Source organism: Papaver somniferum, chromosome 1 (genome assembly GCF_003573695.1).
Source record: "Papaver somniferum cultivar HN1 chromosome 1, ASM357369v1, whole genome shotgun sequence".
Classification (NCBI taxonomy): Eukaryota; Viridiplantae; Streptophyta; class Magnoliopsida; order Ranunculales; family Papaveraceae; genus Papaver; species Papaver somniferum.
Window position 1 is genome coordinate 61,939,080 of NC_039358.1, and position 18,989 is coordinate 61,958,068.

Below are 18,989 nucleotides of genomic sequence, written 5' to 3' on the forward strand. Positions count from 1 at the left end.
ACAGCGAGACCACAAAAAAAAAAAAAGAAGCAAAAACAGTGAGAAATAATACGCGACGATCACACTGATGACAACATGGAATGTGCTTGTATGATGGTGATTATGAGAATTTGTGGATGTCTTGTGATAACAGTGTTTAGAATCCTATCGATCAATTCTTACGAGGAGCAAGATTTGCGTAATCCATTGGTCCGTAAGGCTCGAACAACTCTGCGTAGAGTCCCTTCTTCCGCGTAGGATTACAACCCATATCTTTACACAGCTGATCGTTGTACCAAATATGCAATATGCCAATGCAAGATTTCCTATAGTACTGACCAGAGTAACGTTTCATATATTTTTCCCACTGCAACACATCTTTCTCCATTTACTTTATACTTGGCAACTTGAACCCACCATCCAGAAAATGTGCCAACCATCGGAACCTCATTTCCGATGTGTACAAATTCGCAACACTCTCGCAATACCCAATTACTGCCAATTGTGGAATTCGCGGATGAATGCATTCTCTGCGTAAATATCATCCATGTAAATGAATGCGCAAAATTAAGAATACGTATTGAATGGAGTAAAAAGGAAGTTTATCTTGTCAACGATATTGTGTTGACACCAAAGATATTGTGACGACACCAAAAGATATTATGTTCTCATTGACAGTTATGAGAATCTCATTAGATAAGGAAACAAGTTTGTATTACAATCAATTAGGATTTAGAGTTTAGAGTTTTCCCTAAATATGTAATCATGTAGATATTCTACATGTAATATTGATAGTATAAATATATACATTCTTGTCTCTCCTTGGAATAGGAAGAACAAAAACACATAAGTTTCTTTACCTTGATATGGTATCACGATAACCTGTGGTTATCAATAACTTCAAAAAAAAAATTTCTTTTACCTTCAAATGGCTTCTTCCTTCAACTTCAATCATGTGCTAACCATTAAGTTGGATGATACCAACCATTTGCTATGGAAATCACAGATAATGGTTTTTGTCCGTGGCCATGACTACACGGGTTTTCTCGACGGAACTCATCCCCGTCCACCTGCAACTATCATGATACAGGTACCAGATTCATAGGAGACTATCGAAAGCCCCAATCCAGCTTTCTTAACCTGGCAGCAAAAGGATCAATTGTTGCTTAGTGGTATTCTATCTTCTCTATCACAAAGCGTGCACACTCAAATTCTTGGAGTAACGACCTCTCAAGAGGCGTGGGAACGACTGGAAAGAATTTTTGCTTCTCAATCTCAAGCTCGTATGATGCAGCTCCAGCTGCAGTTGGTAAACACCAAGAAGGGAGCCCTGAATATCCTTGATTACCTTACAAAAATGAAGTTTTATGCTGACAGTTTAGCTGCTATTTCTCAGCCAATCTCAGATTCACAACTTGTTTTATATGTGTTGAATGGACTAGGTCCTGAATATGCTCCTTTTGTTACTGCTATGACCACACGTTCTGAACCTGTTTTGTTTGCTGACCTCCAAGGATATTTGCTTAGCCATGAAATCCGTTTAGCAGATCAACATGTTGCTGAACTAGCTGCTCCTGCTATTAACAATACTCAGAGGCAACCATCTTCTGCTGCTCAAAATCAAAACCGCAATCAACAACAGCCGATGTCAAATCGAGGTGGAGGTTTTAATACTCGTGGCCGTGGTCGTGGACATGGTCGTGGTGGCTTCAACAACCACCCTAGTTATCTCCCTCCAACCTCCCCTCCTACTGTATGTCAGATCTGCAACAGATATGGTCATTATTCCATCAATTGCTATAGTCGCTATAATGAAGGGGGTCATCGTGCTGACCAAGCCATTGAAAATATAACAACTCATGTTCCTGGTTACAACTATGTGGATCCATCTTGGTACCCTGATTCAGGAGCAACCCATCATGTTACTCATGACTTGAGAAACATACAAAACCGAGCTAAATACAACGGCAATGATGTTGTTACTGAGTAATATACTTCATGTTCCTACAGTTAAGAAAAATTTATTATCAGTCCAACAATTTACTCGAGACAATGATGCTTATTTTGAATTTTATCCTGATGTTTTCTATATCAAGGAACGTATGTCGGGGAAAGTTCTTCTAGCCGGCAAGAGTAAAGATGGATTATACCACCTTCCTTCAACAGTGACTGATAAAACAAGGAAGGCTTTTATTGGAATTGGAGAGAAGACAACACAAGAAGTATGGCATCATCGGCTGGGACATTGATGAGTGCTAAAAAGTGCATATTTCTATATATTTTTCTTGGCATTTAACTCATCTCTTGTGCATTAATTCTACATTTTATCCCATATTCTGTATTTTCGTTGTTTTCAAGAATAAATACTTTTCTTAATTAATTTTGCATTTTTAGGTACTAAATAAAGCCTGGTTATCTCACGGAGCGAAAAGAGCAAAGGAACGGCAAAGACTCTCGCTAGGAGGAAGCGAAGAATGATGTTTGCAAGAGCCGGATCAACTAGAAGTGGGCTTGAAGAGGAAGAATTGTTCTTAAAGAAGATATGGTCTTGGCATACCCAAGGCCCAAAACCCTTACCCAAATCCATTTCCATTATCCATACCCATTTCCATGAGAGCCGTCAGATTGGATCCATCTTGTCATCCAACGGTCGCCTCATCATTGTGCATCAAAATCCGAAGCTCCTGTCAAACACCATAGTACCTAACTCCATCTGAAGCCGTCAATTTTGTTGTATCTCATAATCCAACGGTCGCTACATACCTCTCCATCGTAGCCGTTCGATTCAATCTATATGGGATCATCCAACGCTCTTTACTCGATGTTCATCAAAGTTCGCTATCCCCGCTTCACACCCTGGCAACCGAACACCTACACCCCAAACAAACAGACCCTAATCTCATTATCCATCGAGCTCTCTTCTCCCCAAATTCTCTGCAACAGCCATCCCCCAACAGACCTGCAACTTCTTCCACCTTCATCTCGAACACCACCACTACCACCTTCCCCCGACAAACTCAGTATTCCATCACCACCCTTGTCTCTTCCTTTCTCGTCTGTAGCATCGAGTCCTGATGCTACAAACTCGACAGTCAGAGAAGCTAGGGTTCATAGAAGTCTAGGGCTAGGCCAACAACGCAACAAGAGCTAGAGGAGGAGCAGAGGGACATCAAGAAGCATGGGTCGAGCTCAATTCAGGAAATTGGTGAGAGAATTTGATTTTCCCCAAAAAATTAGGTTTTCGAATTAGGGTTTTGTATTTTTGAAAAACTATAAAAGGGAAGCTGTAGAGAATGCAAAAACTGTTCTTGGGTCATCCGAGATACCCCCTAATTGGGTTAATTTCATGTTGTTGTTTCAATTTCAATTTCATAATTCAGTTAATTTCAATTTCAAATATTTATTATGTTAAACTTGTTCTGAATCCACACTAGGGTGAGAAGACCCTTAAGCCATGATGGTTAGCCATTAGGTTAGTTTTTTGTTGAACTCAAAATAGCTTAGGCTAGTTAGATTCCTAAAAGCTCAACTGACTTGTGATTAGTGGTGATGTAAGAAGACCACTAATGCTAGGGGTCAGTGGTAGTTCTAAGGGATTAACCAGCCATATTAGTTAGAGACCTAGAAACCTAAATGACCTGTGATTGTTTATGCTTTAATCAGATAGGCAATGCTAGGGGTTAATCCAAGGACTTTAGGTAGTTAACTAGCCACATGACAAGGATTTATCCTAGGCTAACTATCTAGGTGAAAGAGAATTCTCATCCATCTCCATACACTTCATTCCCATCCACATTCACATCTTCCATGTCCTGTTCTTGTTAATTTTCTTTCATGTCCTGTTTTCAAATTTTAATTTTCATATTTTCACTTTTGCTATAACTGTTAGTTCTGATTTTGTTCACTTCTCACAGCTCTCATTTCAGTCCATTCATGCTCTGTTAGCAGTTAGAGATAGCTAGGAAAACTTCATAACACCCCAAGTCTCTGTGGATCGACCCGTATTTGCACATTAGCTTCAATCGACACCGTGCACTTGCGGTATTAGTTTGTAGGTCTTTTTAGAAACCTACCAAGTTTTTGGCGCCGTTGCCGGGGACTTGGTGTCGTGTAGTGAAGTCTTTGCATCTTAGTATAAGCATTTAGTGCATCATAACTTGCATTTTCATCTTTGCATCATTTTCCCTTGCTGTTCTTGACAGCTTCTGTTGAGCTTTCCAGGTGCTCCTGTTGCTGTGCTGTTGTGACTCTGTTTTGCTTGGCTGAGCCTTTGCTGTTGCTGCTGATTGAGTTGCAGCTGGGCCTGCCACTTGCTGCTACTTTCTTCCTCTTTCCTGTTGCTGCTGCCAGCCTCTGCTGCTGCCAAGACTACTGCTGTAGCTGTTGTGGTGCTGCTGAACTTGTGGTGCTGCTGTTGCTGCTGAGCTGCTTCTCCTGCTGCTGCTCCTGGTCCTGCTACTGTGCCTCAGCTGTTGCTGCTGTGCAAAGGCAAGCTGCTGCTACCTCCTGCTGGTCCTGCTGCTGCTGTGACCAAAGCCCAACTGGGCTTTTGAAACCAAACTGAGCAGCTGGGCTGTGCTTAAGCAAGTAAGCCTAAACCCATTAAGAGAACCCAACCTGTGGGCTTCCATTTTTAATTTGTGGGCATGTAATAATTTTTTCCATTTTTCTGTTGGGCTTGCAATCTTAATTAATTGTGGGCTTGTTTGTTTAATTGCTTGTGGGCTTGTGGTGTTAGATTGATTTGGGCCTGTAGTTTTAAATTAGAAAAACTGAACTTTTAAAAGCCCAACTGGGCCTCAGACCAAACAAGCAACAGTTGGGCTATTTCAAAATCTACCTTGGGCTTCAGTTTGCATACACATTGTGGGCTTAGTTCACCTTCCCTTGGCAAAGCAATTTCTCCCACCAATGTGGGCTTGCTCCCAACACTAAAACCAAAATTTTTGCTCCCAATTAAAAACCAATTTTTTCTACCTCTTTAAAACCAAATTTGCTCCCATCAAAACCAAAAGCTCCCAAATGGGCTTTGTCTTCAAAGTCTAAAACCAAAGTTTTCAAAACCCAGTAAACCAAAGTGTTTTCTTTTCCCATTAAGTCCAAATTTTCTAAAACCCATTAAAAACCAAATTTCTTTTTCAAACCCGACAAAACCAAATGTTACCCATAAAAACCAAATTTTTCCCAAAAATCCAAACCCATTAAAAACCAAATTTTGGGCTTTGTAACATAGTTACTTAGCTTTTGAGCCAAATCATGTCTAGATCTTGGTCTACAGTTGGGGAATACAACAAATCCCTTAGAGAACTTGCGTATGGACATACTCCACGTTATGAACCTCCCATAGACCATGATGTCAATAGTTATAGGAATTATTATGGACATTTTCAAAGTCCCGAGCCTCAATACATGAACCCTAATAACTATTCACACATGCATCATTCACCACAACGTGAAAATGAACATTTTGCTAGTGCCTCACTCACAATCATCACTGATCGATCAATTAGAAGCTCGAATCGCAGCTTTAGAAATGCAATCACATGAGGAATCTGTCACATCTAATTTTCTTAGGCAACCTGAAATCTATGCATGTCCCGCATGTGGTAGTTTAGACCACCCTGTTGAGAATTGTCATATTTTGCATAATTTTAGGCAATCTAGAGAAAATCCAAGGTATGAAATGCCCATAAATTGTGAGAATGGTAGTCATTGGGACCATAATCAATCCTTTGAGGGTTGCGATCAATATTTTGTAAACCCTAATGACCATGCACACATGTACCATTCACCACAATTTGAACATGAAGAATTTTGTACTCCCATGAATTTAGACTCCACCACAGAAGCTTTAAGACTCAGTAAGCAAAACTTTGATAGATCTACATCACGAATTCATGCATATTTAGATCAGATTTTGCTTCACCTACAAAAGGAGGAAATTCATGAGGAAATGTATGTTGTCCCTAATGAAGTGTCTAGTCCCATTCATGTAAATGATGTTGAATATGAACCTAATTTAGAGGAACATGAATCGACTAATGACACCACCACTGTTAATGAGGACCAATATGCATGCTACCATGATGATGATTATGATGATATGTTAGAAGAACATGAAAATATTGTGGAACCTGTTGGTTCAATAACATATGGCTTCTCGCCCTCGACCTTCATGAATGTTGTTTTTCTAATACTCATTGTAATTCATATGATTTTGATATTGACATGGGATTCGTACAATTATTCTGTGAAGATGAGCATGACATAGGAATAGTTGAATCTTCTGTAGACACTAATGCTAATATGCATGAAAATATTTGATGTGTCTGATTCTCTACCTAGGTCACATTGTGATATTTCTCCTGATTTGCCGATGCATGAGAATAAATTTGTTGATGATGTTGATGACTCTGATTGTGATCTTGCCAATTTGTTTGATGATTGTGAGCATGTTGTGACACGTGTAGAAGACTTAGGAGATGTTGATGTGATTAGTAATGATGTGCCTATCGTCCTACATAAGTCACAATCTGATGGCCTTCCACCCAACCTAGATTTGGTTTGTACCCATATTGTCAAACCGTTTTCTGAGAGTCCCTAATCTAGGTTTGGAACTGTGTGCTTCCCAAGTCCTTTTGGACTATTTTGCTTCTAAGTATAATACATTTGAGGAACCACAGTTGGAATTAGCATGTTTGCCCGTCCCTAGCACAGTTCACTTTGAGTTAGACCTTGTACATGATGAACCCCCAAAACTGCGAGATTTTGTTTCCAAAATTTTATCCGTTGAAAAATCCAGGTTTGGGGGTAGCTCATTTTGTTTCACAGTTCACTTTCATGCCTTCTTTATTATTGTGTGAAGCTGTTGAAACCTCTACACTTTGTCTTTTGGGTTGATCCTCAACTCTTTAGATTGTTAGTGTATGGTGAATTTTTGTATATAATCCAGTAGATAAAATTTCTTAAAACCCTTTTGTTCCTTTTGTATATATTTTGCTAATCCAATATGATCTCGGCTGACATATGTTGGATTCTTGCCTTGAATAACGGAGTTCTAATATTGCTTTCGCCGAAATCGGGTATTCTCTTTCCTTTTTCTCTACTCAACATGATCCTCTTCATATGTTGTATTATAATTTTGTTCATATTTTGAAACATTGAGGACAATGTTTAGTTTAGGTTTGGGGGTGAAAAGTAGATACTTTGATAATATGCCATAATTGAAAACAAGAACTCTTCCTTTTTGAAAAAAATGAAAAAAAAAATCAAAATTAAAAATTAAAAATTGAAAAAAAACATAAAAATGGAGCTCATTTACCTTGAAATGTTGGCTCTTGTGCAAATATGTAATTATTAGGAGTCTTAGTCTAGATATTTAGGCACCCTGATTCTAGCACAATTCACATAGTGATAAGAAATTTGCACGCGCACGATCTACCAATACATGTATAGCCTCATCCTTGAGGTGTTCTATCGGAAGTTTTAGTTGCCAATCACTTTAGAATACTGAACGAAACTTGACTAGCTTGTTCTTTGGTTGGTTGGGATAGAAGGTGGAGGTTACATTAAGAAAGACAACCATCGAATTTAACTGGGTGCATCAAAAAGGGCTACCTCTTGCAAAGTGTCATGTAATCTTTTGTTTCCTTTTGTGTATGTATCAAAAGTGTTTCCTTATCAAAAAAAAAAAAAAAAAAAATGATGTATATATTCAGAAAAAAAAAAAAAGAATGAAAAAAAAAGAATGAAAAAAATGAAAAAATCAATCAAGTATTTATCAATTCCATCCTCTCTTGTTCCAAAAATAAAAGAGAGTAGTCAATGTAAATAAAAGTCATGTAAATAGTCATTTTGTTGTTTCATTGTAATAAGCAAGGAGGATGTATTCCATTGATGTACAACGCGAGTAATTGTGAAACACCTCCTACTCATTCACAATTCTCGTAAAGTCCGGACAGCTAGCTAGATTTCGACCTTGGTTCTTAGCCTGAGAAACTATCTCTTGGTGATTAGTAGTCATAACATCCGATCTTTCTTTACACATGTCTAGATACACTTTACACTCTTATCACATGTATTTATTTGTTATCAGTGCTAGGATTGTGCCTTGGATAGCTAGATTGACATCTCCATTTTGCTGTGAGCTTAAACTGACTTGCACAAGTCACATTTGATGGAATCTGAGCTTATATTTTGACCTAGAACTTTGTAGGTACGTTCTAAGCAAACCTTCACGAGACTTCACTCGTCCACTAGGGACACTTAGTGGTTTAAAAGGCTTATTGCATTCGCTAAATGCAATCGAGAGACCAGCGACAGTGGTATAGGTAGGATTTCCTTAGTTTTGTTTTACTTGAGGACAAGTAAAATTCAGGTTTGGGGGTATTTGATGAGTGCTAAAAAGTGCATATTTCTATATATTTTTCTTGGCATTTAACTCATCTCTTGTGCATTAATTCTACATTTTATCCCATATTCTGTATTTTCGTTGTTTTCAAGAATAAATACTTTTCTTAATTAATTTTGCATTTTTAGGTACTAAATAAAGCCTGGTTATCTCACGGAGCGAAAAGAGCAAAGGAACGGCAAAGACTCTCGCTAGGAGGAAGCAAAGAATGATGTTTGCAAGAGCCGGATCAACTAGAAGTGGGCTTGAAGAGGGAGAATTGTTCTTAAAGAAGATATGGGCTTGGCATACCCAAGGCCCAAAACCCTTACCCAAATCCATTTCCATTATCCATACCCATTTCCATGAGAGCCGTCAGATTGGATCCATCTTGTCATCCAACGGTCGCCTCATCATTGTGCATCAAAATCCGAAGCTCCTGTCAAACACCATAGTACCTAACTCCATCTGAAGCCGTCAATTTTGTTGTATCTCATAATCCAACGGTCGCTACATACCTCTCCATCGTAGCCGTTCGATTCAATCTATATGGGATCATCCAACGCTCTTTACTCGATGTTCATCAAAGTTCGCTATCCCCGCTTCACACCCTAGCAACCGAACACCTACACCCCAAACAAACAGACCCTAATCTCATTATCCATCGAGCTCTCTTCTCCCCAAATTCTCTGCAACAGCCATCCCCCAACAGACCTGCAACTTCTTCCACCTTCATCTCGAACACCACCACTACCACCTTCCCCCGACAAACTCAGTATTCCATCACCACCCTTGTCTCTTCATTTCTCGTCTGTAGCATCGAGTCCTGATGCTACAAACTCGACAGTGAGAGTAGCTAGGGTTCACAGAAGTCTAGGGCTAGGCCAACAGCGCAACAAGAGCTAGAGGAGGAGCAGAGGGACATCAAGAAGCATGGGTCGAGCTCAATTCAGGAAATTGGTGAGAGAATTTGATTTTCCCCAAAAAATTAGGGTTTTGTATTTTTGAAAAACTATAAAAGGGAAGCTGTAGAGAATGCAAAAACTGTTCTTGGGTCATCCGAGATACCCCCTAATTGGGTTAATTTCATGATGTTGTTTCAATTTCAATTTCATAATTCAGTTAATTTCAATTTCAAATATTTATTATGTTAAACTTGTTCTGAATCCACACTAGGGTGAGAAGACCCTTAAGCAATGATGGTTAGCCATTAGGTTAGTTTTTTGTTGAACTCAAAATAGCTTAGGCTAGTTAGATTCCTAAAAGCTCAACTGACTTGTGATTAGTGGTGCTGTAAGAAGACCACTAATGCTAGGGGTCGGTGGTAGTTCTAAGGGATTAACCAGCCATATTAGTTAGAGACCTAGAAACCTAAATGACCTGTGATTGTTTATGCTTTAATCAGATAGGCAATGCTAGGGGTTAATCCAAGGACTTTAGGTAGTTAACTAGCCACATGACAAGGATTTATCCTATGCTAACTAGCTAGGTGAAAGAGAATTCTCATCCATCTCCATACACTTCATTCCCATCCACATTCACATCTTCCATGTCCTGTTCTTGTTAATTTTCTTTCATGTCCTGTTTTCAAATTTTAATTTTCATATTTTCACTTTTGCTATAACTGTTAGTTCTGATTTTGTTCACTTCTCACAGCTCTCATTTCAGTCCATTCATGCTCTGTTAGCAGTTAGAGATAGCTAGGAAAACTTCATAACACCCCAAGTCTCTGTGGATCGACCCGTATTTGCACATTAGCTTCAATCGACACCGTGCACTTGCGGTATTAGTTTGTAGGTCTTTTTAGAAACCTACCAGACATCCAGCATATAAGATCGTGCAAATAGTTTTAAATAAAAATAAGTTACCTGTGAGTAACAGTAGGTGTTCTACTTTCTGTGAAGCTTGTCAATTGGGTAAGAGTCATAGACAAACACTACGAATGACTCACTCCATTTCTCAAGCTCTTCTAGATTTAATCTTTACAGATGTTTGGGATCCTTCACCTACTATATCAACGTCTGGTTCAAAGTACTATGTCCTATTTATGGATGATTTTTCGAAATATTCTTGGATTTACTCGATCACTTTTAAATCAGATGTGTTCCGAATTTTCGATAAGTTTAAAGCAATGGTCGAAAACATGTTCTCTCGCACTATCAAATCAGTTCAATCTGACTGGGGAGGTGAATTTCAAAAACTAGAACAATACTTTACTCTTTTTGGGATTGCACACCGTGTGTCATGTCCTCATACACACGAACAGAATGGTGCAGTGGAAAGAAAACATAGGCATGTGGTTGATACAGGTCTCACGCTCATGGCTCATTCCCATACTCCTACTCATTTTTGGGATCATGCCTTCGAGGCTGCTGTATACCTCATCAACAGACTACCCACCCCTTCACTGCGTAACTCATCGCCTTTTGAAGTCTTATTTAAAAGAACACCTGATTATCAGTTTCTTAGAGTGTTTGGTTGCGCATGTTACCCTTACCTACGTCCGTACAACAAACACAAGATTAACTATCGATCCATTCGGTGTATCTTCTTGGGTTACAGCTCACGGCACCATGGCTACAAGTGTTATGAACCAACTCAAAGAAGAATTTTTATTGCTCGGCATGTGTATTTGAAGAGTCTCTCTTCCCATTTGCAGGTACAATATCTTCTCCACCTGCACCATTGCCGGTAACTCCTATACAGATTCCATCATTGGATGTACATGCTTCCAATCAACAGCCCACTGTTATCGCACCTGTAGCTGAAACACCGATGCCTCCAGTTCCACAACAATCTCCAACTTCAAGTGCTGGTCCTGTATTACCATCCACAGATGTTGTTGCACCTCAACTGGAAGATGTTATTCCAACAGTTCCTCCCTCTACAACAACCTCTACCACTACTGTCACCACTCAAGGGATGCACACACGTTCAAAATCAGGGATATCCAAGAAGAGAGTGCTTGCTGGGACTCGTTATCCACTGGTTCTTTCTGCTACGATTCAGCAAAGTGAGGTTGTACCAACATGTGCCTCTCAGGCGTTTAAATACTTCGAATGGAGAAAGGCAATGATTGATGAATTGAACGTCCTACTTCAACAGGGAACTTGGATTTTAGTTCCTCGCCTTCCGTCTATGAACGTTCTTGGCAACAAGTGGATTTTCACCTTAAAACGCAATCTTGATGGCACTATACTTCGTCGTAAAGCCAGACTAGTTGGGAAGGGGTTTAACCAGCAATATGGAGTTGATTACACGACCACATTTAGCCCAGTGGTAAAATTCGCAACTTTGAGAACCATTATAGCACTTGCTGTATCTAGTAAATGGGTTATTCGACAACTTGACGTAAATAACGCATTTCTCAATGGGTATCTGGATGATGAAGTTTATATGCTCCAGCCACCAGGGTTTGTCGATTCATCTCATCCTACACATGTGTGTAAACTAAGAAATTCCATCTATGGGTTAAAACAATCTCCTAGGGCATGGTACACTCGGCTCCATCAGTTTTTACTAACAATTGGCTTCCAGGGGTCTAAAACTGATCCTTCTTTGTTCATCTATAAAGAACGCAAGGTGGTTGTCTATCTTTTGGTATATGTTGATGATTTACTGGTTACGGGCAATAATTCAGTAATCGTCTCACATTTGATTTCGTTAATTAGTGGAGAGTTTGCGATAAAAGACTTGGGTGTTTTCAGTTATTTTCTGGGTCTTGAAGCTACCACAAATTCGAAGGGTTTGGTTCTATCTCAACAAAAGTATATTGTCGACCTCTTGACAAGGACGAACATGAAAGACGCCAAGCCTATTTCTTCACCTATTGCTGCCAATACTCGTCTCACAAAACAATCAGGTGAACCCTTTCAGGACCCTTTCATGTATCGTAGCACTGTGGGAGCACTTCAGTATTTGACGTTAACACGTCCAGATATTTCTTTTGTGGTAAATAAAGCATGTCAGTTCATGCATAATCCATGCACAGAACATTGGGCTTTGGTTAAGAGAATTCTACGTTATTTGAAACATACACTCACTTATGGGTTGCAGTTCTATCACAACTCTCCACCGCTGTTATCCATCTTTACAGATGCTGATTGGGGAGGCTCTTTGGATGATCGCAAATCCACAGGGGGTTATGCTATCTACTATGGCAACAATCTTATTTCTTAGAGCTCAAAGAAACAACCCACAGTCTCTCGATCGAGCACTGAATCTGAATATCGAGCCATTGCAAATGCAACAACTGAGGTGGTGTGGCTCAGATCATTGTTTCGTGAGCTCAGCATTCCTCTAACATCTCCTCCTACTCTATGGTGCGACAACATAGGAGCTACATATTTGACTGCAAATCCAGTTTTCCATACTCGCAGTCGTCATGTTGAAATAGATTTTCATTTTGTACGAGACATGGTTTCGAAGCGACAACTCATTGTGCGGATCATTTCGTCACAAGACCAGATTGCTGACATTCTAACCAAGGGTCTTTCTACAACCCGTTTTGCATTTCTACGAGACAAGCTCAATCTTGTTGCCACAGACTTTCGCTTGAGGGGGCGTGTCAACGATATTGTGTCGACACCAAAGATATTGTGACGACACCAAAAGATATTATGTTCTCATTGACAGTTATGAGAATCTCATTAGATAAGGAAACAAGTTTGTATCACAATCAATTAGGATTTAGAGTTTTCCCTAAATATGTAATCATGTAGATATTCTACATGTAATATTGATAGTATAAATATTTTCATTCTTGTCTCTCCTTGGAATCCACGGAAAAACAAAAACACATAAGTTTCTTTACCTTGATATATACAACACATAGATACCTGTATAACGGAACTGTGGAGTTTGAAGAACCCATGATGTAGTTTTGAAATTTTGGTGATTTAAAGATGTTTTTGAGCTTTTCGTCACCCTTATAACCGGTACAGAGGATCACAATATCAGTTTCTAGAGGTGCCATCGCATCATCATTAAACACCAACCCGTATTTGTTGAAGCAAAACCCCTTGGATTTCTTTAAAACAATGCTTCCTTCTTCTATCTTATCGTAGAACTTCTCCGGTGCAGTTGAGATCGAACAAGATGCAATTTGTTGTAAAAAGCTATTTCCGGTATCAAATTGTATTTCTTCAGGGGAAACTTGGATTTGATGTAGCTTTCGACAAATTTAGAAAACGCCCATCTCTATCATAATTAATCAAGAATGCACATTCATAAATATGTTTAATGACAAAAATTCTAGCATAAACTTAATGAGCAAGATTTTACCAGAGGTGAAAGAATTGTAGCTAGGAGACTAAGAAGCAGTCCTTCGCCAGGCTTATGGAGCAAAAGTTCAGAGAAACGATTAAGGTACAGTGAAGCAAGAGATACACCATATGGAAGATAATCCGGTACATTCCAATGCGCATATCTGTATATTAATGTACACGGATTCTCAACCCCTGCAATTGTATTAGTATCTACTGTCAGAACGCAGTAATATTCAAGGGTTGTAAAGCCATAATAACATGCGGAGATCGGACAGTAAAAATTCAATAAGTTATCAAGCACGAAGTATGAAAGTTACCGTTAGCTATGGAGCATTCATTAGCAATGTCTAAAGCTGATTTCTGATATCCAACCACTGCAACTCGTTTTCCCTTGACGAATGCTGCAGCATCAGAATTATCCATTGCAGAATAATCCATAGAGTGTATAACCTTACCATTGATGAAAGCATCTGGACCCTTACTTGGTGGGAAGTTAGGAATATTCGGAACTCCACTGAACCGGCCGACGCAAAGAATCACAAATTCTACTTCATGAACTTGATGTTCTTGAACAGTAGTGGTAGTAGTAGTAGTAATTTCCCATTTACCTTTGAGATTACCGATACTCCCATCTCCGCCACCCCAATGACTCCATGAAAGCATGTCTTGGCCTTGTTGTGTTACATAGTCGATGTCGACAACACTGGTATTGAATTTGATGTACGGAAATAAATTGAAATGGTTAGCATACGATTCTAAATACGCCATAACTTGATTTTGATCTGGAAAAACTTCTTTAACGGAAGAAGGCCATGGATAATCTGAAAATTCATAGGCTGGTTTTGGTGTTTGAAGTTTTGTTGTCTCAACTGTGCGAGTCCAAACTCCACCAAGACCAGGTTGTGATTCAAAAACAATGGGTTGATAACCTTTCTCAAGAACATATTTGCAAGCTAATAACCAACTGATTCCTCCACCAATGATACCGACTCTTCTTTCCATTGCGAAAGTTTTTTCTCAGTATGCGCAATACAAAACCAGCTAGCTAGTGCAGTGCTTGCTCCAGATTTATTACTGTGCAATGCCCATCTTTTGTCATCATTTTATATAGTTTTAATGCATTTGACTTTGTTCTGATGTGTAGGTAATGCGAGTATCATCGCCATATATTAATTTGGACAGTAATTCATAATCAGCCGTCTGACTGACTAACAAAATTGTTAATGGACAGAAGATTCATCATGGAAGAAGATGGAAAAGAAATTGTCCAGTTTGTGTCATAAAATCATATCATCAATCAAGTTCGTAACAACAGGAAAATCATTTTGATTATTCAAATACAATATAGCCTGTCCCGTTTGTGTTAATCGTGGCGCGTGTCAGTGCCCATACCTGGAATCAACATAAATGGAAATAAATACAAATAGAAGATATAATCGATTCAATTAAGAAAATGATATTTTCGATCGAAAATGTCTGATCGCCAGCTATGCAACCATCACAAGTCTAGTAAACTAATGAAACCGCATTTCAAATCTAATTATTTTTTTCTGCAAGTTGCATTTAATTATTACCTCCATCTCCGCATGCTGAATATATTAATTTTGCGAAATGAACCAATGTTGTTTAAACATTAAACGAAGTTTCATTAGATAATTATCGCTCTGTACCTGGTTGTCGAAAAATATTAATTTCCTTGTTAGAAATACTGAAATGTACACTGTACATCTGCCTGGCGGATCCTGGCTTGATCTGCACATGTTTGGTCTTCGCCAAGAATTAGTTGCAGTAGTTGTTAGATTATCTCCATCAGGCTCCATACCGAAGTCTGCACTTGGCTCTGTACCAAAGTAGTCGAAATCGTTGCTCGGTCCTACTCGGTTGGGGAGCTTGAAACGAGGAGCAATAAGTTCGGACTTGGAAATCGTCAAAATTGATCTAATACTCGGAATCTATTTATCAAAGATTTATATTTTGCTGCTCATAAGTCATGATTTGCACCTAACTAAAATTATAATCTTAACACTATCATGTAAGTAAGTGTATAATATTGCTATGTTGAACGTACTTATTATGTATTTAGAGGTTTTTCTATTGATAACTCCCTTTTGAGGGGTTACGAAAATTTTCTTTTATGATATTAGTGCATGCAAGGCCAATTCGAAAAAATCGTTAACTCGTTTTACTAAAATATCGGTCAAAATCAGCAAAATCGTAGCCTTAATCGCCAAAAATCGGAAATCGCCTCGATCATATATCCTGTAGCGATTACTCGACAAGTAATCGACCTTGGAGAGCGATTTTGACTACACTGCTTTGTACCAGCAGGATCCATCCAGATAAGGTCACTCAGACTCGCCATATGATGACTCACCTGATAGACACATTTTTTTAGTCTAAGTTGTCCTCAATTTTGTGTATTGTTGGTACTCGATTTTGTATTTATTATGGTGTTTTGTGTGTTTGTAAGTGTTTTTGGGAAATAAATATTTTGGAAAAAATCGGCTCGAAAAATTACTCGGAGCACCCCGAGGGACATTTGCTAAACGGACCCCCACGTTGGATAAGGGGCACCTCAATTACTAAGGGGCACCCAAATTATTATCGGTTCCCAAGAAGCTGGTTAAGGAGCAGCTTTATCCCCTTCATTTGAAACTGAATTTTGGCGGGAAATGGTGCTCTTCAGGTGGCAGAATTACGGTTGGCATTTTGGACAGGATTGAAGGAGACTCAATGACTGGGAATTATTGGGATGCCTTGATTGGTATTAACAGACATGGTGTGGTTGATATTTTCAGTTAAAATTGACTAGATTCTCGCGTTGAAGAAAACAAAGTGTCTCGGGTTTTGGTTAGTCCATTCCGAGTTTTGAGTGTGTGGTCGAGAGGTTTTCGTGTGCCTGCTCTGTGTTATACCATTTCTGGATGATGACTCAACGTGTTGGGAGTCTTATGTCACAAGAAAACAACGTGAGGAGGTAAAATAGGGAAGAAAATATTCCCGAGAATATTTTTCGTCATTGTCGAGTTATGGGAGATTTCGTGGAGTTTTATGAGTCATTATTTTTTGTCCTGAGAGTATATATATGGTTCTGGGGAAGTCTAGAGGGGTGACGGAGAGTTTAGAGCAACAATAGAGGAGATTGATCTAGTTGCAGAGAATACTTTTCTATTGTTACTGTGAAGAACACGAAGAACTTAAGACGCCTGGAGACAGTCGTTCATGCTACAGTAACAATGACACAAAACTTGTATCATTCTCTGTAGCAGTTGGCTTGTAACAGATATAATTGTTACAAACCCTGTTTTTAATCATTTCTCCCTTTTTCATCATTTGTAAACCATTTTTAAGCATAAATAAATTCTTTGAGAGGGTTTTCAACATGATGATGAGCTAATTCTCGCGTGACTGAGGCAATGGAGGAAACTATTCACTTATGCTTGATTGGTAATTTCTTTTTACAATTTATTTAATTTAATTCACTAGGATCAACATAAAAATAAAAATGGTTTTCTTAATTAGTTGGGAATCAATTTGATGTATTATGCTTATAATCAATTCTTTAATAATTCATGCTTAGGGATACCTTATAGATTAATAGTGAGTTAACGAGAAAAGAGCTTAATAATAATTCTCGAAATATCATTATAAACCAATCAATTAGAAGGAGTAGTGGAACTCGGAGCCTTGGTCTATATTTTTTAGTTTTAAAATTAAGTCTGAAATCTGCTTTCACAAGTCTTGAATGAATCATCTTACTACAACAACATTATTGAAATCACATCAATTTTTGGCACTGCCGACGCAAACTTGTTTTTAAGTTAGAGTTTTTAGGTTTATTTATTATTTTTACTTTGTTCTATTTTACGTTTCTATGGGTATTTATCTTTGTACTACAAGTTAAAGATAAAAGCTAAAAGAAAAGGAAAAAAGACAAACAAATATTTATTTTTAGATTTTAGTTTTATTTTTTTAGATTTTCTTTAGATTTTGTTTTTAGTTTAGGATATCTTTTATTTTTGTAATTTTGTTTTTCTTTTGCACTTTATTTTTGGACTTTGGACTGTGGACTTTGGGACATTTTTCTTTAAACCATACGGAAGTGTAGTATTAAATATAAATTGTTTGCAGAGAAGGACAACAATTACGATATTTCCTCGGACCCTCGGGTTTGTATACTGACATAGGATTCGGTGGCCCGAGTCGACAACAACGGTTCTTCGTCCGTTTGGTACGGGAGGTAAGTTTATTTGAACACCCGTGAAATCCCCTGTCATCGGGTTAATATCTTCCTTCATATGCATAAATGTTGAGGACTGAAAACGGTTTAATTTTATAGTAAAGGGAAAGGCTTGTCCATATAAGATAAGGGTTCGTATTTCTTCACCGTTCTCTTCTTGTCCGCCTTAGGAACACACAACCTACGCGAACCTAAGCTTAAAATACTGACTAGAAGGAGACCAATAGGATAACGAGCTTATAGGAAAATCGTTCGAAAGGATCGTACGGGGTATTTTGGTAGCCTAACTCAAAGCTCAGGAAGATTACTGGCAGTCGATTAGAGTCTCCTTGTAACCCAGGGAAGCGTTGCCAAAGAGGTGGGGGTATCAAAGCTCCTATGAGCTTTTCCTGCTTCTCTTCGAATTACTTTATTCGGATCGTCCTACGAGGTTTTATAAAATTGTACCTAGTTTCCTCTTGGAAGACTAGAAGCTGGTCTAGAAACAATCTAAGTGGAGCCATCATGCTTGTTGTTTGCTAGAAATCAGTAGGTTTGCTTTGGTGGAGTCAGCCTTGTGTGTGTTTGCATAGAACCTACCTTCCTTTTAGGATTTTTCTTTTTAATTTTGTTTTTCTAGTGTATGCCCGAGGTTATTAGATAACGGGCTTGGAAAAGAGACACTCTAGGCTAATTGATTAGTGAAAAACTTAGTAGTTCTTCTTGTGGAAGCGGGGAGCTCGAAGACTCTTCTTTTGAGAGCCCTATTTTTATAAACTTCAGTTTTGAGAATCTGTCTCTTCGTGAGAAAAATACCCCTAGTACTTCAGCTGTGCCAGCAATGGCTACTTTGAAAGATTACATGTACCAAACTAGGACCAACCGACCATCGTGCATTAAATTGCCAGCCTCTACGGATAATTAGGAGTTAAAACCTGGTATTCTTCATATGGTCCCTATATTCTGAGTAAAAGATGATGAAAATCCTTACTTTCATGTTAAGGATTTTGAAGAAATTTGTGGAACAATTAAGATTAAAAACCTTAGTGATGAAGTCTTGAGACTTAGGATGTTCCCCTTTTCCTTGAGAGATAAAGCCAAGTCCTGGCTACATAGCCTACCATCCGAGTCTATA

The 18,989-nt window shown here is 38.6% G+C and overlaps 1 pseudogene; it reads right to left on the minus strand.

The window, feature by feature from the left end:
* Positions 1-151: 151 nt before the first annotated feature.
* On the minus strand, positions 152-14,637 carry LOC113322150 (annotated as a pseudogene).
* Between the last annotated feature and the right edge of the window lie 4,352 nt (positions 14,638-18,989).